The following is a 16379-nucleotide window of genomic DNA, read 5'->3' on the forward strand; positions in this document are numbered from 1 at the left end:
ACCCCATGTCATGACTGTTAACCTTATATGACCATTCCTGTCTCTATGATAGTAGCTGGGGGGCACAGGCAATCTAGGAATTTTAATAAAACCAGCTGTCCAAAAATAAGGGGGAAAAGTGTTCAAGTTTTATCCAGGAGAGCAGAAGGTCTATAAACTCAGAAGTTACTTTCTCTTTAAAGTTCATATTAATTGCCAATATTTAGAGATTAATAGACTTCAAGTCTGACAATCTGGATGCTTTTATTGCACCACATGGCAAAGTCGGCTAAGTGGGGCACAGAACAATACCCATTTGCTTGAGCTATTTAAATACTGAAATGCCGTGTTGTAGAACAATGGAAGAGTTGGATTAAATTTTTTCGAGGAAGTATTGGTATATGCAATACTATATTAGTGTATATACAAGTGTGTATCTTTGTGAGAGTATGTGCACATGTGAACACAGAAGTTTTGGTGTCCAGAAGAGGGCACTGGACCCCTGGAACAGGTGTTACAGGCAGTGAGCTGCTCTACATGAGTGCTCTCAGATCCTCTGCAGAAATTGTACAAACTCTTAACCACTGAGCCATCTCTTCAGGCTCACTGCTCACTCCTGACTAAGGGAGAATCTGAACGAAATCTTAGGAACTATGTATGGCTATCAGCAAAGTGACCCATTAGTAAATATACTTGGAAGGATAACATGTAAAACACACCCGTTGGTAAAGAAATGAACCTTTGCTGGGTAGTGGTGGCGCATGCCTTAATCCCTGCACCTGGGAAGCAGAGGCAGGCAGATCTCAGTGAGTTTGAGACCAGCTTGGTATACAAAGTGAGTTCCAGGAGAGCCAGGACTGTTATGCAGAGAACCCTGTCTCAAAAAAAAATAAAATAAAAAAAGAACAACAACAACAACAGAAGAAAACAAATGAACCTTATAGGTATGGCATGGTAGTACATTACTTTAATTCCAGCACCCAGAAGGCAGGTGGACCTCTCAGAGTTCAAGGACAGTCAGGGCTATGTAGAGAGGTCCTGTCTCAACAAGCAAAACTAAATGAAAAGAGACTAACCTGGTAGTAGTTACTGGATTTAGGCAAATTAAACTTAGGCCATGTTGTTTGGGAACTACCTTCATTTTCACCGACAAATGGGGAGTGGCAAGGACATCTACAGCTTTGAAACTCCATTAATATTAGCAACATATAGGAAAACAGACACTCTTGTTTCTAAGGCAAGGAGAATATGTGTTCAAAGAACCCACATATTATCTAGAGTTTAAGTTTATTTTTTCATGTTTTCTTTTTTTTATTTATTATGTATACAGTGTTCTGTTTGCATGTATGCCTGCATTATAGATAGTTGTGAGCCACCATGTTGTTGCTGGGAATTGAACTCAGGACCTCTGGAAGAGCAGTCTGTACTCTTAGTCTCTGAGTCATCTCTCCAGTCCCTTATCTAAATTATATATTATATATAATATAATTATTATATATTATAAATTATATATAAATATTTTATATATATATATATACACATGCACAAGAAAGGTCACACTTTCTGGACAGTGAATCTTTCAATCTGGACTTTCAAAGTTATGAAACTTGAAACTAGTTCTTACCCACAATCTAAATGTGAGAAATTAAACTTACAAACACTTAAAATATTGTGTGTGTGTGTGTATGTGTGGCAGCAACATGCATGCCTGAGCTCATGTGTGGAGGTCAGAGGGCAACTTTGAAAACACTTTTTTATGTGTATGTATGAGCATTTGTGCTATATACATGTAGTAGTCATAGAATGGCACGCAGAAGTCTGCTCTCTCTACCACGTGTGTTTCCTGGCATTGAACTCAGGTCTTGCACAGCAGATGCTTTTCTGTATCTATTGACCCATTTGGCTGGCCCCAAAACATTCCTTTTAAAATGAGGGTTTTTTTTTTTAAATTATAAAATCAATGCTGTCAGTAATTTAAAAAATAAGAAAATTTAGGTAGTTTTTCCAATTTTATATGCAGAAAAGCTTCAAACTAACTTCTATACTTTGGATCTAGAATATTCTCTGAAGCTCATGTCTCGAAGGTCCCCAGGGGAGCATCATTAGGAGGTGGTGGGGCCTTTACGATATAAGGCCTAGTGTCAGTCCTCAAATCAATAAAAAAAAAATGTGCCCTTGAAAGGGATTGTGGGATCCTGGTATTTTTTTCTTTTTGCTTTCTGGCCATGAGGTGAGTGGTTGTGCTCCCACATACACTCTGTCACTCCATGGGCCTAAAGTCAATGAAGCCCCTGGATACCAGACTGAAGCCTCTACAACTGGGAGCTGCAACACACATGGTTATCTCAGATATTTTGTTAAGGTGACGATAAAAACTAGCACACCAGTGGAAAGAGATATGCAGGCCAATCCACTCAGTCACAAATGCTAAGTGAGCAAATTTACTCAGGGCTTTGGGGCAGGGACATGAACTTGGAAACATGGTTACACAATTCAGTTATATAATTGGTATTGCCAATAAAGAGAGACACATCAGTTATCCAGAGTGGCCCAAGGATCTGTGACTTTCAACGTGGGCAGAAGAGTCTTTGGCGGTGTTCACATCAGGGAAGGAGAGGAATCACACACAGACTGCTGAGCTGTGTAAGCCCTGTTTTCCAGCATCCCTCCATGTCAACTGGGAGTATGTGGTAGGAATGGTTACAATACACGGGTTCTAGCATTGGTAATCCTGGCTCTATCACTTATTAATTTAGTGAGCTTGAGTAATTAAACTTTCTGTGATGTAGCTTTCTGATCTGTAAGCACTGTAATTAATAGTATTGCTTACCTCATCGGGCTCCGACAAGACTTGAATGAGCTAGTGCTGCCTATAACACTGACACAGGAGCACAGGTGCAGGAACAGAATGCCTGGCATGTAGGGAGCACCATTATTACAGTAAATGCTACAGTGGTGGGTATTGTATTAGAGTATGGAGAAAGAGCATTTGATCCATTTAGGACTCTGATAGAAGGCTTCCTAGAAAGGGACTGCCTGTCATGGTCTAAACCTTGGTCTATTAACTGTTTCAGCTTTCTCTAGTCTGCTACAGTATGTGCACACCTTAACAAAAAACCCCAAACAAACACCCATTAGCAACTAGCTAACTACCCACGTGTTTACCTTTCCTCTAAACTGAATAGCTTTTGTAACTGAGTGGTAGCCACAGCTGTCTGGGTAGAAGTAGCACAGCCTACGTTAACTCTGAGTGTTTGGTGAAATGGCCTTAGTAGGTTTTTAAGGATGCTGCTATAAGCAACTCAGTCTAATATAAAAGTTGACATTGTATTTTTGCCTTGATTGATCTCATCCATCGAGGTCTTAACCTCCTCCAAACTTCGACTTCTTTCAGCTGTCACAGACCTGTGCAATTTGGCTTGGACATTTTCCTCTAAATGTGGGGGGTCCATAGTCACAGTGTGAGTCTATGAAGCAACCTGATAAACTGTGATCTTTTTATTTTTTTCTAGAGAAAGGCGAATGCACCAGGAAACTGTTGTCTTTATTGTTGATGGTGCTAGTTTCTTATGGTTATGGTGATTCACTCGATTCCTGCCCTCTTTTGATCCATTTTCAAGGATAACTGGGTGGTATCTTCAAGTCTGTGACCTCTGCTTCTTTCATATGCCCCTTCCCCACTCTGATGCTCCCCACTTCGGCAACCCGAAGCATCTCATGTCCTTAACTGAACCATATCTGCAAACTCCCTTCTGTCACAGTAGATTATGAAGATGGGGGTGTTTGCCAATGTGGGGAACATTATTCTGTAAAACACAATTACCAAAGCTGGAATAGGGTATCACCTGTGGGCAGTTTCCTAATGTTAAACTCTAGGGTTTGCTTTGTACCCTTGCATTAGGCACCTTCAATTCACCACAACCTAACAGTTTCTTAAAGCCTCCCCATGTACAGTTTGTTCTTTTAAATTTACCAATCGAGAAGTCAATTCTCCAAGGAAAAGTCAATTAGGGACATGTGTAGCAAATGCTAGAAGTACTCAATTAATGGATATCATTTCACATAAAAGATTTGAGAGGAGTGTGTTTCTCCAACCAGCGTATTCATTCACATTCCAACTCGTCTGTCTACCACAGCCATCCGTCAGGAACGTCATTACCATTCAGTAACTCACGCACCTGCAAACACAAAGGCATCTTTCTTTCCATCTTGCTAAATGTTCCGCCCACCTATCTCAACCCGCATTAGAATTCTGGCGCTGGCCTTCTTGTTTACAGTCCCACTCCCAGGGCCTTAGCGGTTCTGATCACTTCTCTAGGATGCTACAATAGCCTCTAAATGGGAGTCCCTGGTCCAGCCCAAGCGGTTTCTGTTTATTTCCACTTCCTATTTAAGACGTCTCTGTTTGGGACTATCTTTCATCTTCAAATCCTCGTACTCAGATAAGAACCTAACTCTCAAGGGAGACGACTCTTTAGTCTGCGGCTTCGAAGTAAGCAGTTCTTGCTCTCCTTGCTCTACCGTCTCTTCTTATGTGAAAGATGAAGTCTAAAGGGTTGTACACATCTGGTAGTCCTGGGAGGTGGAATGGGGAGCAGTTATGGACGGGCTTCCGCCAGGGTCTTGAAATTAAAAGTTCGAATAAACCGGGTTCTTCAGTAGCATCGCACGCATTATCTCGTCCTGAAATTCACACCTTTCCAGTGCAAGCAGGTTAGGAGGCATTTTTCACACTTAGAGAACGAGAAAACTGAGTCACGGGATTCCAGGCCTGGCCTTCATCGCACCTTAATGCTGTTAAAGACTCACTTGGTTCATTCTTTCTCCTTGTAAAACTTTCTCGCACCCGGCAAACCGTCCCTCTGGTAGTCGACTAACTGAATAAGGTTAAGGCTGGCTCTTACAGGCGCTCCGGCTCGTCTCCGTACGGAGTGACGTGACCGATGACGCTATTCAGTGACGTATGATGACGTGACTTACCCTGAGCCAGGTGCCGGCAGGGCAGCCACACCCTGAGGGCCCAGTTTAGGAGGGATAGTGGCTCCGACGGGCGGAGACGCGCCGCAAGACCCCGCCTGAGGCGACCTGGGGCCCCGAAATCCTGGGTCCTACCGGCCCACGGTTGATCCGTTGCTAAGTGACGCCAGCGCGCAACGCGCGTGCGCGGCCACGGCGGTGTGCGTGAAGGCGGGCGCGCGCCGCGACGGCGGCGGCGGGGAAGGCGGCGACGGCGGCGGTCGAGGGGGCGGTGGCCACGAGGCCGGGTCGCTGCAGGCGGAGGAGACGTATGTGGCGGCGGCTAGGTCGCTGAGGAACATCGTCGGGGTGAGTCGCCGGGACCGCTCGGGGGAGGTGGGGCCTGCTGGCCGCACCTGCTGCGCGGGCCCGGGGCGCGGAGACGCGCGCCCCCCGCCGTACCCGCGCGCGCCGCTCCACGCCCCTCGGCCGCTGGTTCCGGGGGCGGGGACGGGGACTGACGAGGGTCAGTTCCCGGGCCTGGCGCTCTGGGGGCGCGCTGGAAAAGGGTACGGAGGGACAAGGGATTGGATGCCGGGGTGACGCTGCCAGTTTCCCTTCCACTGAGGAATTCGAAGCGGGAGAAGCCCGCGTTCCTCAGCAACCTCCGCGCCAGGACAAGAGATGCGACTGTGCGAGCCTGACACACGCGGAAACAGGGACCCTCGGGGTTGGGGGTTCCCAGAGTTTTGGGTTAGCCGCGAAGGGCTTCGTGTAGTTAGGGAGAGAGTTATGAGCCTCTGCCTACGCGAGATTCGGGCACACCCACGACCTGGGAAAGGCGACCTGTCAATGTAGATGCTGGGCGGCCAACCTGTTGCCCGGACTTTCTGGCCTCACGTGTATGCCCACGTGATATTCTGACATTTTTATCCGGTGTTGGTACACATTTTGAAGCCAGAGGACCTTACCCATCAAGTATTGTTATTTTCTGATAGATTCAAAATTGCTTATTTTTTTTCCCCCGAGAACTGTGCTGTGCTTTGGGCCATTTCAAGGGCCGCGAGGGTGGGGCAGCCCTGCCTTTTGTGTTTGTTTTCCCTAGATGCATTGCAGGCTGTTATTTATCGTATGAAAATATAGATCGAATTCCATGTGTAGGCTGGAATGGTGGAGCTGGAGGAAAAAGATGCAGTTAGCTGCCCGTTGGTACTGTCGTAGAGCTCTGGACTACAGTGGGTTGGATGTGTGGTGGTTGTCCCAACCATCCTTGGGGAAGGAGTAAGGGAGACAAACCGAAGAAATTGTTTTTCCCCCGTTACCTGTTAAAGGCGATGCTTAGAACCAGTGACAAGATAGGGAGCACTGATATTTAATCATGATTTATGCATAAAGCCCGAGTGACATAGCTTCAGTTTCCACCCAGCTCTACAATCCAAAGAGGTTCAGTTTTTTGTTTTTTTGTTTTTTTTTTTTAAACCAAGGCACTGTCAAGTATGGCATCTGAACTTCTCACGTCTTGGAGTCAGTAAAGCTTGCTCTGTAAAGGGGAATACCCAGGATCCACTGCTTTTTTACGAACTTTTAGGACTAGTGTCCTCCGTTTTTCATTTCTGCCTGTGTCTCCTAGAAAACCGCATGCTACAGTGTAGACACAAAATAGCTAGAGCTTCAGACTGTGCATAAATGGTTTATCAGTACCTGAGAAGCATCTGGTCTCAGCCTTCACATAGTTGATAAAACTGCTCCTCTCGTTCCAGAGCTGTGCTAAATTAGTGAGAGGGTTTTGGGACCACAAGTGAGTAGATGAGTCTAGTCAGGAAGAGAAAGAGTATCTATGTACAAGAATCATGGGACTAAAGGAGGCAGTACTATTAGATGGGGCTGTAGTATAGGAGAAATTTGGACAAGAGGAGGTCAGCTAAGGAACTCTGGCAGGCAAAATTAAGACTGGCCTTTGGAAGAAGTATAAAATTGGAATTAGGAAAGGATTAAGAAATCCTGTTGTGAAACTTTAGTGTGAATTTGTTTGTTGGGTGGTGGAGATGTTTTAAGGAGGCCTGCTTGACTGGAGCAGAGAAAGTTTTCTACTGAAATAGTGGAGAAAATTAGCAGGGAGGAAAGGTGTTAGAGACAGCTATTAATAATAGGGTGGAGCCTGTGGCTAGTTTTTGTCAGCTTGACACAAATTAGTATCCCTGGGAAGAGGGACCTCTATTGAGGAATTGTTTTCTTCAGATTGACTTGTGTTCCTTCTGTGGGGGCACTTCTGAAGTGATAGTTGATGTAGGAGTGCCTCCCCAATCCCTGCAGAGTCACCTCTTGGCAGGTGGTCCTGGGTTGGAGGGAAGGCAAGCCAGTAAGCAGCACCTGGCTCTTGCCTTCAGGTTCCAGCCTTGGCTTTTCTTGATGATGGGCAATTAACCTGTAAAAATAAACCCTCCCCCATAGTGGGTTTGATTAATGTTTTATCATAGTAACAGAAAATCAGACTAGAGCAGAGTCTGTTTGCGTGGGGGATGAGTTGGCATTCATCAGAATAAAGTCTAAGACAGCAGTAAGTTTCAAGTGTTATTCTTTGAAAAACAATCTACTTATTTGTTTCTTGAGATAGGGTCATATATATATATATATATATATATATACGTATATATATATATACGTATGCATACACACACACACATACACACACACACACACATATCCATATCCCTGGCTGGCCTAGAACTTGTGTAGAACGTGTTGGCCTCAGACTTAGTACTTAGTATGATCCTCCTCACTCAGCCTCCAGGTTACCGAGAATACAGACAGATATGCGCCACTGTGCCATGTCTAAAAATAAATGTTATTCTTGCTTAAAGGATATCTAGTTGAGCCAGGATCAGATGGCTATGTCCTTCAATTTTATTTAGTAATTGGAATAAATACTTAAGTCCTGTGCATTTGCCCTAGGTTGTCCGTACTGCATGGCTCGACCCCCAAAATCTACCTAATGGCTTTAGGCTGCTGTTCTGGACCTTTACAGAAATGATGTAACCAAAGTCATCATCTGACCATAGTTAGTGACACAGTTTCCATTGAGATGATCTCAGCACCCTGCTGAGCAGTAACTGCTAATCCTGTGACAAAAATACAAATAATGTTAGCTAGAAAGGGAGTCTGTCTGAAGAGAGAGACCGAGAACCGTTGACGAAAAGATCTGACAGTAATTACACATTGTAGGAGAGTATCAGATTATCTTTATTAAAGTTTTTGTTATTAGAAAGTTCTTGAACTGTTTGTAGTGACACACACTTGTAATCTCAGCACTTGGAAAATAAAGGCAGGAGGCTCAGGGATTCAACAATGTTCTCTGTAACAGTGACTTTGAAGCTAGCCAGGGCTCCGTGAGGTTCTGTCTCACTCTTGTCCTCCCTCCCCACGAAAAGACAAAATCCTTAGAGTGCTCTGTAAGCCTGAGGTTGAGTTGCTAAGTGAGATGTGTAGCGCTACTCGGCAAACGTTGCATTATTCAACGACTCAGCAAATATTTATGAGGTGCTAGCTATAACTAGCTCTTCTGTCATGTGCTGAGAGGACATAGATGAATGAGATGCTGTAATACATTTGGCATACAAGTGTTCATCAGAGACAATAAACTGTTATATGTTGTGATAAGTTAATCACTTTGAGAATTAATAAAGTGCCAGAGGAATTAACCATATTTGAGAAAACATTGATGTTGCAAGATGAGAAGAGGATAGACGTTAGGCCCAAGGGTTAAATAGGTTTTTGCTGTGTGTGAGGAGGAGGGGAACTTTCTAGGTAGACAGTCTAAGAAATGTTGCTGAACATTAAAATTGTCCTTTTGGAAATGTCTTGAGTTGTTCCTTACCAGCATAATGTGTGGCAGTGGAGATAGGATAGATACATTAAAGACAAATTATGAAGGGATCTTTCATTCTACGTGTGTGTGTGTGTGTGTGTGTGTGTGTGTGTGTGTATGTCAGGGAGAGAGAGAGAGAGAGAGAGAGAGAGAGAGAGAGAGAGAGAGAGATAGCCCTGGTAGTCTAAGAACTTATTATGTAGACAAGGCTGGCCTTCAACTCACAGAGCCTGCCTGCACCTCTTGATTAAAGCGTTGTGTGCCACTACTCCTGGCCCTCTCTATTCTAAGAAGTCTAGACCCACCGCTTATTTAATTGGCAATGGAAAACCAAGGAAAGTAGATCAAACACATCGTCAGGAAGTAATCAACAGTCCCACATAGGTTGCTTTAGTATGGAGAGGTGGAGATGTGCTGGTTATCTCAGGATAGGAAAGTGGCATGGTTTAGAGTTCAGAAACATTTTAGTTGTTAAAAGTTTACAAATTTAAGAACACATGTAAGGGGAGGGAGAAAAGTTCAAGATGACATGCTTACTGTGACCAGGTGGGTGACTATGATGCCGTTGAATTAGAAAGTAAAGGAGGGATGGTTTAAGTGTGAAGAGACAATGCTGCTCTGTTAATTTTCAGGAGCTTATGGGGAGTTTCAGTCGATAGGTCCACTAGGTAGGTAGTTCAGAATTCTACTTCAGTTGGAGAGGACCAGGAGCAGTGTAGTGCACAAATGACAGCTGAGACCACAGGAGTAGCAGTTTCCTAAGGAGCATATAGGATAGTCATTAACTTTGGGAACTCTGGAAGTAGGCCAGCACCATATTATACTATTTATTGGCTAAGGGACCTTGTACAAATTAATGTCTTTTATCATTGACTTTTTGTTGGAATTAAGGAATTATTGTGAAGACTGAATATTACAGTCTGTTCTTGGTATCAGTGCATGCCTTGCAAACAATAATAGTAATATATGTGGAAGTAATTGGTCCAACTACATAAAAATAAACAGAAACAAAAACCAGAATGGTAATTAGGACAGTGAATGAAACTTGGGAAAGTAACAGGTGAGTTGGCATTTAAACTCAGGTCATTTCTTGGCCAGACCAGCTCTCAGTCTGTTCTGTTTCTGTGAGGAAACACTGAAAACTTAAGAGTTTATAAACAACAGAAATTTGTTTCCTCAGAGTTCTAGAAGTTGAGATGGCCAAGGTCATTTGGTAGATTTTGTGGTGAGGGATGGTGTCTGTCTGTCCTTTTCTCCTTCTATAGGAACCTCAGTCCTGGAGTGACAACTGAGGCCTTCATGTCTTATTACCTCACAAATGCCCTGTCTCTTTACACAGTTGCTCTGAGGATTATGCTTCCAATGTGTTAGCTCTGGAGAACCTCAAAACCATGGCAGTTCCCAGACTTGAGCCTGCATCAGAAGTACATGGAGGCCTTGGTAAAACCAGAAATCCAGGCCTGTTCTCTGTTTCAGAAGGCGCAAGCCTAGACTGGTCTTGAACTAAGTGTCCAGGTGATGTGCTGGGGTCAAACTTGTAAATAACTGGCGTAGACCCCTGTGACTAGAAGAGGAATGAGCATGGCCATGAAGAAGATGTTGAACTTTTTGGAGAACCAGTAGAAGTTCAGAGCAGAATCAGGATGTAATCGTTTCCAGACTGTAGGCCCTTCACCTGAGTACTTCCGTAGAGCTCGCTGTAGTTGTCGTCTCCAGAAGCTACCAAATGCCTGCACTATGTGTCAGTGTCTGCACGAACCCTTTGAATTGCTGACCCTGCGGGTGATTGTATGTCCTTCGCACTGATTGCTCTCGTGCGTTCATTACTGTAAATGAGGATACTATTAATCTCACACAGGAGATAATGACAGAAAAGATTTTAACAGACCCATGTGTAGCTTGTGCATCTGGCTTTGTGTTAGTTTCTTTCTCCTCACCCCTTTTCTTACTGTAGAAGAATGATAGTTCAGGTTGTAAAATCAGCTGGGTTTTGTGCATGTGACACAAATGAGAGTCAGTTGGGAAGTAATTGAGAAATTACCTCCTTCAGATTGATCTGTAGGCCTGTCTGTAGGGCCTATTCTTGATCAATAATTGATGTGGAGGACCCAGCCCACTGTTCTGTTGCCATCCCTGGACAAGTGGTCCTGAGTGGGATAAGAAAGTTGCAGAAGCTATGGAGGAAGTCAGGAAACAGTGTTCTTTCGAGGTCTCAGCTTCACTTCCTGCCTTCAAATTTCTGCTGGAGCTCCTCCCCCAACTTCCTCCATTGATGGACTGTAAAAGGAAATAAACTCTTTCCTGCCCAAGTTGGTTTTAGTCAATGTGTTACCACAGTAACAGAAAACAAGCTAGAACCCAAAGTCACAGTGAGCAATGTGTGCCAGAATTCCCGTGTGCGTTCTCACTGTTAGGGAAGCAATAATATACTCTTGGTTTCTAGAGAGTTTACAGAAAGTTGGATGAACTGTGCAAAGCTAAGGAAAGAAACAGGAAGTTTAACCATGGAAACCAGGATGTAGAGGACTCTGAGTCTTAGGTTGTTTGTGGATGTACCTTAGATCCTCTGTGTCACATGTACCAAGGACTTCTAGTGTACAGCACAGATGTTAGTATTATTTCTCTTTTTTCTAATAGGAAGTAGAAAAGGAGTTTGTTCTCTTACTTGTTTTCTCTGTCAAGATATTAAGTAGTTGCTGACTCTCCAGATTTTATGTGAAGCTATAGGCAGGAAGAAATGATCATTGTTCTGGGCACATAAGCTGATTGTCAGTAGGCAGTGAATGTGTGCACGTATATGTTGTCGGGCATGGGGGAGGATGCCTGATTTTTCAAATGTTCAGGTTATTCTTACAAGAACAGTGTATTGAGAACTTGAAGTTAAATTTATAAGCTTTTTATATGCGAGGAGCCATGAAGAGTACAGATGTTTAGCTTTTTTTCTTTGCAATCCAATTTGTAATTTGGTGGAAGAGAGAGTGCAATTAGAGAAAGAAAATAGACTGCTACAAGGAATATGTTAAGCTTTATAAATATTGATTGCAGGCTAGGGACTTGTGCTTGTTGAGTAGGTAAGTGTTCTGTTTTGATTTCAATTCATAAGCCATTGTAATCTTTCAGAATTATAACAAGTCTGGAACTGAGGATATAGCTTTCTTGATGGAGGCCTTTGGAGGACATTTAAGATCTAGCCATGCCTCCCACACATGGAAACCTGAGTTTGATCTCTAATACTGAATAAACTGGTCATGGTGGCACACAACTGCCCATGCCTGTACTCCCAGCATTTGGGAGGTAGAGGCCGGAGGCTCAGAAGTTCACGGCCATCTTCAGCTACACAATGAATAAGAAACAAGCTTGGGATATGTGAGACCTTACCAAAAGTAAAAACAAAAAAAACCAAGCCATAAATCTGGATATATTAGTCCTCCTGGGCTGCTTTTTGCATCTCAATATGAGACATAAAATGATTCCAGCGGTCTGTGTCCTTGCAGTTCATGATTTGGGAGGCATACTCAGTGTGCTAGTCAGCTTTCTTTTACTGTGGTAAAACTTGACATAAACCAACTTAATAAGAAAAAGGGTTATTTTGGCTTACAGTTTAAGAGTTTTATGTCCACAATCGGACACTTATTCCTTTTAGGCCTGCAATATGTATTTGTGTTGGGGAAGCACAGCATAGTTAGAGAATCCAGGGTTCCACAGTCACTTTTGAGGGTATGGTCCCAATGACATGAAATCTCCCACTAGGCTTTACCTCCCGAAGGTAGACTCCTGTCCTCTGCTAATCACAGACTAGACGCCAAGCCTTAATGCTTGGATCTCTGGAGGCTGTTCCAAATGCAAGATGCAGCATGCATGTAGGGAGAGTGCCTGGTACGGTTTGGATCTCAAATATTTCCCAGAGTTCTGTTAATGCCGATGGCATTGTTGGAAAATAGCAGAACTTTAGGAGGTAGGAACTGCTAGGAGGAATTTAGATTATTGAGCCATGCCATTATAGAAGGTAGCTGGGGCTCCATCCCAATCGTGTTTGTGGCTTTGCTTCCTAGCCCCTGTGAGGTAAGTACACCATGTGCTTTCTGCCATGATGCACTGCTTCAGCACGGGTCAGAAAGGCAGTGGACCAGCCACTTGGTTAACTGAAGCCTCTGCCAGCACAAGCGCATCTTTTCTCCTTTCGACTTCTCAGGCGTTTGTCACAGTGATAGAAAGCTGACTATTACATGAGTTATTAACAACTAAGGGCCATGGATCGAGTGGCAGTAATAATGTGAGGTGAGACCCTGTCCACGTATTCTTTAATTCTAATAATGATCTTGAAAACCTGACAACTATCCCCATTGTACTAACGAGCCACGTGAGTTCCAGAATGGGGAACAATCTGTCTGTAGTTTGTAACCAGTGAGAGATGGCACTGAGTTTCAGCCCTAGGCTCACTCTTAATACCAATGCCTTTTCTAGTTAGTGTCAACTCCTGTGTTAACGGAGGCTGCTTGTTCATTTCCCAGAACCCAGTCTCGACTTATCACCCAGAAACTATATTAATTGCAACACTGCTTGATCAATGACTTAGGTGTATTCCTACCTAGCTCTTATATCTTAAATTAACCCATTTCTATTAATTTGTGTATTGTCATGAGACTGTGACCTACTGGAAAGGTTCCAGCAGTGTCTTTTTCCTTTGATAGCTACATGGTGTTTCTTTGACTCCATCTACTTTCTCTCTATATCTCTGTTCAGATTTCCTACCTGGCTCTACTCTGCTAAGCCATTGGCCGAAACAGCTTTATTCATTATCCAAAAAAAGCAACACTTATACAGAAGGACATCCCACATCACTCCTGGTTTCAGCATGAGGTCCTAGCATGTGAATGTCCTGATGAACACACACACAGACACACATTCTGCAGAGTGTGCAAAAATTGTTAGAGCAAGTCAGAATCTTAATCAAATGCTTAAATGATTGAAGTTAATTTGATAAAATATTTATGGTTAGAGAGGACAGGTGCCTGATAGGTGGCAGTGATGATTACTCTATGAACAAGTGCCTTGTTTTTTGAATGATATGTTTTATGTAATCATTTGGTTTTATTTCTAGGTACAACATGTTTTAGAGAAAGAAAGATAATTTTTCAAGGTAATCAATAGCTTTTGAAGTAAATTTAGAACTTATTTTTTTTTAATGGTGGTATGAATGAGAATGGCCCCATATATTTAAATGTTTGGTCCTCAGTTGGTGGAACTGTTTGGGAATGATTAAATGGTGTGGCCTTGTTGGAGGGAGCTTGTCACTGGGGCTAGGCTGGGCTTTACCATTACCAGTTAGTACTACTGCCTCCTCCCTGTGGATTAGATGCTCCTGTTCTAATGCCATGCTTGCTGGTTTCCCACTATGCCCTCTGCTGTGATGGTTATGGACTCACCCTCTGAAACTGTAAGTCCCCAGTAAACTCTTTCTTTTATATGTTGGCCAGACACCCTTGAACTCTTATCTCAAACAATGTAATACCTGAGATTCAGTAGGTAATCTCTCTTCTGTCTGCATCACTTATTCCTTCTGTCGAAGTGTTTATTAAGTCTCCACAAAATAAATGTGTTCTGTTTGTGTTGTAATTCAGTTATTTTGATTTGGGTCCTAGCATTTTGACTGAGTTACTCTGACTCATCCTATTGTCTACATTCCTAGAAATATGGACTCTAATTATTATTATTATTTTTGTTTTTGGTTTTTTTCAAGACAGGGTTTCTCTGTAGCTTTGGAACCTGCCCTGGAACTAGCTCTTATAGACCAGACTGACCTCGAACTCACAGAGATCCGCCTGCCTCTGCCTCCTGAGTGTTGTCAGAGTTTCTGTCCTGCCTAGTTCCCTCAATCATCAAGTCCCAAAGAAATCACACAGAGGTCTACATTAGTTATGAACTGATTGACCCATTAGCTTAGGCTTCTTATTAACTTTTATAACATACATTAGCCCATTATTTTTGTGTATGTTAGCCATGTGACTTGGTACCTTTTTTGGCGAGGCAGTCACACTTGCTTGCTTTGTGGCTGGATCAGGACTGCATCCTCTTCCCAGAATTCTCCTGTTCTCCTTGACCCACCTCTACTTCCTGTCTGGTTGTCCCACCTATACTTCCTGCCTGGCTACTGGCCAATCAGCATTTATTTAAAATATAACTGACAGAATACAGACCATTGTCCCACACCACTTCCCCCTCATTAGCATATATTAGTTGTACAAAACCATGGATTTCATAATGACTTTTTATCCACGCATAAATAAATTTTGCTCTGGTGCAGTGTTTCTTAGGTTTGCCTGGTTAGATCTTTTGGCAGGAACACCGCAGTGTTCTTCAGTGCTTCCTTTTGAGATATTGTCCTCTTGTTAGCTTCAGTCACTTGACTCAGATGGGTCTGCTGGCCTCTCCACAGTAATGTGTGCGATGCTGTTTTTCTCCTGTATTTAGTGTCTTCTGAGGAGACTTTGAGACTGGGCACCTGTTACTATTCAAGCCTCCTACTACTGTAGCATTCTTGAATAATTCTTTGCTGAATTTGTTGACAAGGTTGTTGCCAAATGGAGATTTACCAGTATCATCATTTCTTTTACAATTATTGGTTGGTTTTCCCCATTATCTAATTGTTTAGTTACTACCTTTGTGAATTTGTATTCTTAGGCTGTTAATTAAGTCAGCATTCTTTATCCTCATTTATTAAATAAAACTATCCCAGATTTGACTAATGGGAATCTTTTCAAGATGGTGCTGTGTGTGCATTTCTGGCTTGTTCCCATGGTTTCTGGATACCCTCTTTTTTCTGATTCAAAATAGTCCAGGTCTGTCTGGTATTTTCCTTATTCTTGTCCCAGAATCAAAGAACCCTAGCCATGCATATAGATGCAATATTCAGTTTTACGTATGGCTGTAACTACCAGATATCCTTGCTTGTAGACTTTCTTAACAAATAGCTATTTAGACTGGTGTGTGTGTGTGTGTGTGTGTGTGTGTGTGTGTGTGTGATTTCTATATTTGTACTATATACTATAGTATCTCCTATACTGCAGGGTTTATTGTAGCTATTTGTTTTTCATATATGTAACTTTTTTCCCAAGGTGCTAACATCTAGCTCCGTCTATCAACAGTTTATTCACTCATTTGCTTACTGCTAAATGTACCCAGAAAGTAGGTTTGAGATTGCTGCCTTGTACCTCTGTGAAAAAGAAGCTCATCAACTAGATGGCAACATTCTTTCTTAGTGTTAGCTGGAGGCTGTGTTCCAAACACTGTGTTCTAAAGTTACAGGGTGAATTCTCCTGTCACTCCTTCCTTTGGTGTAGTCGTGGTGTCCCCTTGAAATGAAGTCTTGTTTCATTTGATTGTACTTCATGTTAGGCTCCACTCTTCCCATTTTTGTTCATTTATTTGTTTATTTTTGACTGTGTGAATCATTAGCATGGTTCCACGAAACCATGTTCATAAAGAATTGTCACTGTCCTCCGACCTTCTCACTGATTTGTCTTAACTTGTAGATAGTGAATTTTTTTATCTATCAAGATATTGTGATCTTGCATACACC

At 42.8% G+C, this 16379-nt stretch overlaps 1 protein-coding gene across 1 annotated transcript in view; it reads left to right on the plus strand.

The window, feature by feature from the left end:
• Positions 1–5155: 5155 nt before the first annotated feature.
• Btbd9 (BTB domain containing 9) overlaps positions 5156–16379 on the plus strand; it is a 382244-nt gene continuing 371020 nt past the window's right edge. Inside the window, exon 1 of the mRNA XM_085679848.2 lies at positions 5156–5304. The gene's annotated coding sequence lies outside the window, so the exon portion shown is untranslated. The remainder of the gene's footprint in view (positions 5305–16379) is intronic.

The sequence above is a fragment of the Myodes glareolus genome, chromosome 18 (genome assembly GCF_982192425.1).
Source record: "Myodes glareolus chromosome 18, mMyoGla1.1, whole genome shotgun sequence".
Taxonomy (NCBI): domain Eukaryota; kingdom Metazoa; phylum Chordata; class Mammalia; order Rodentia; family Cricetidae; genus Myodes; species Myodes glareolus.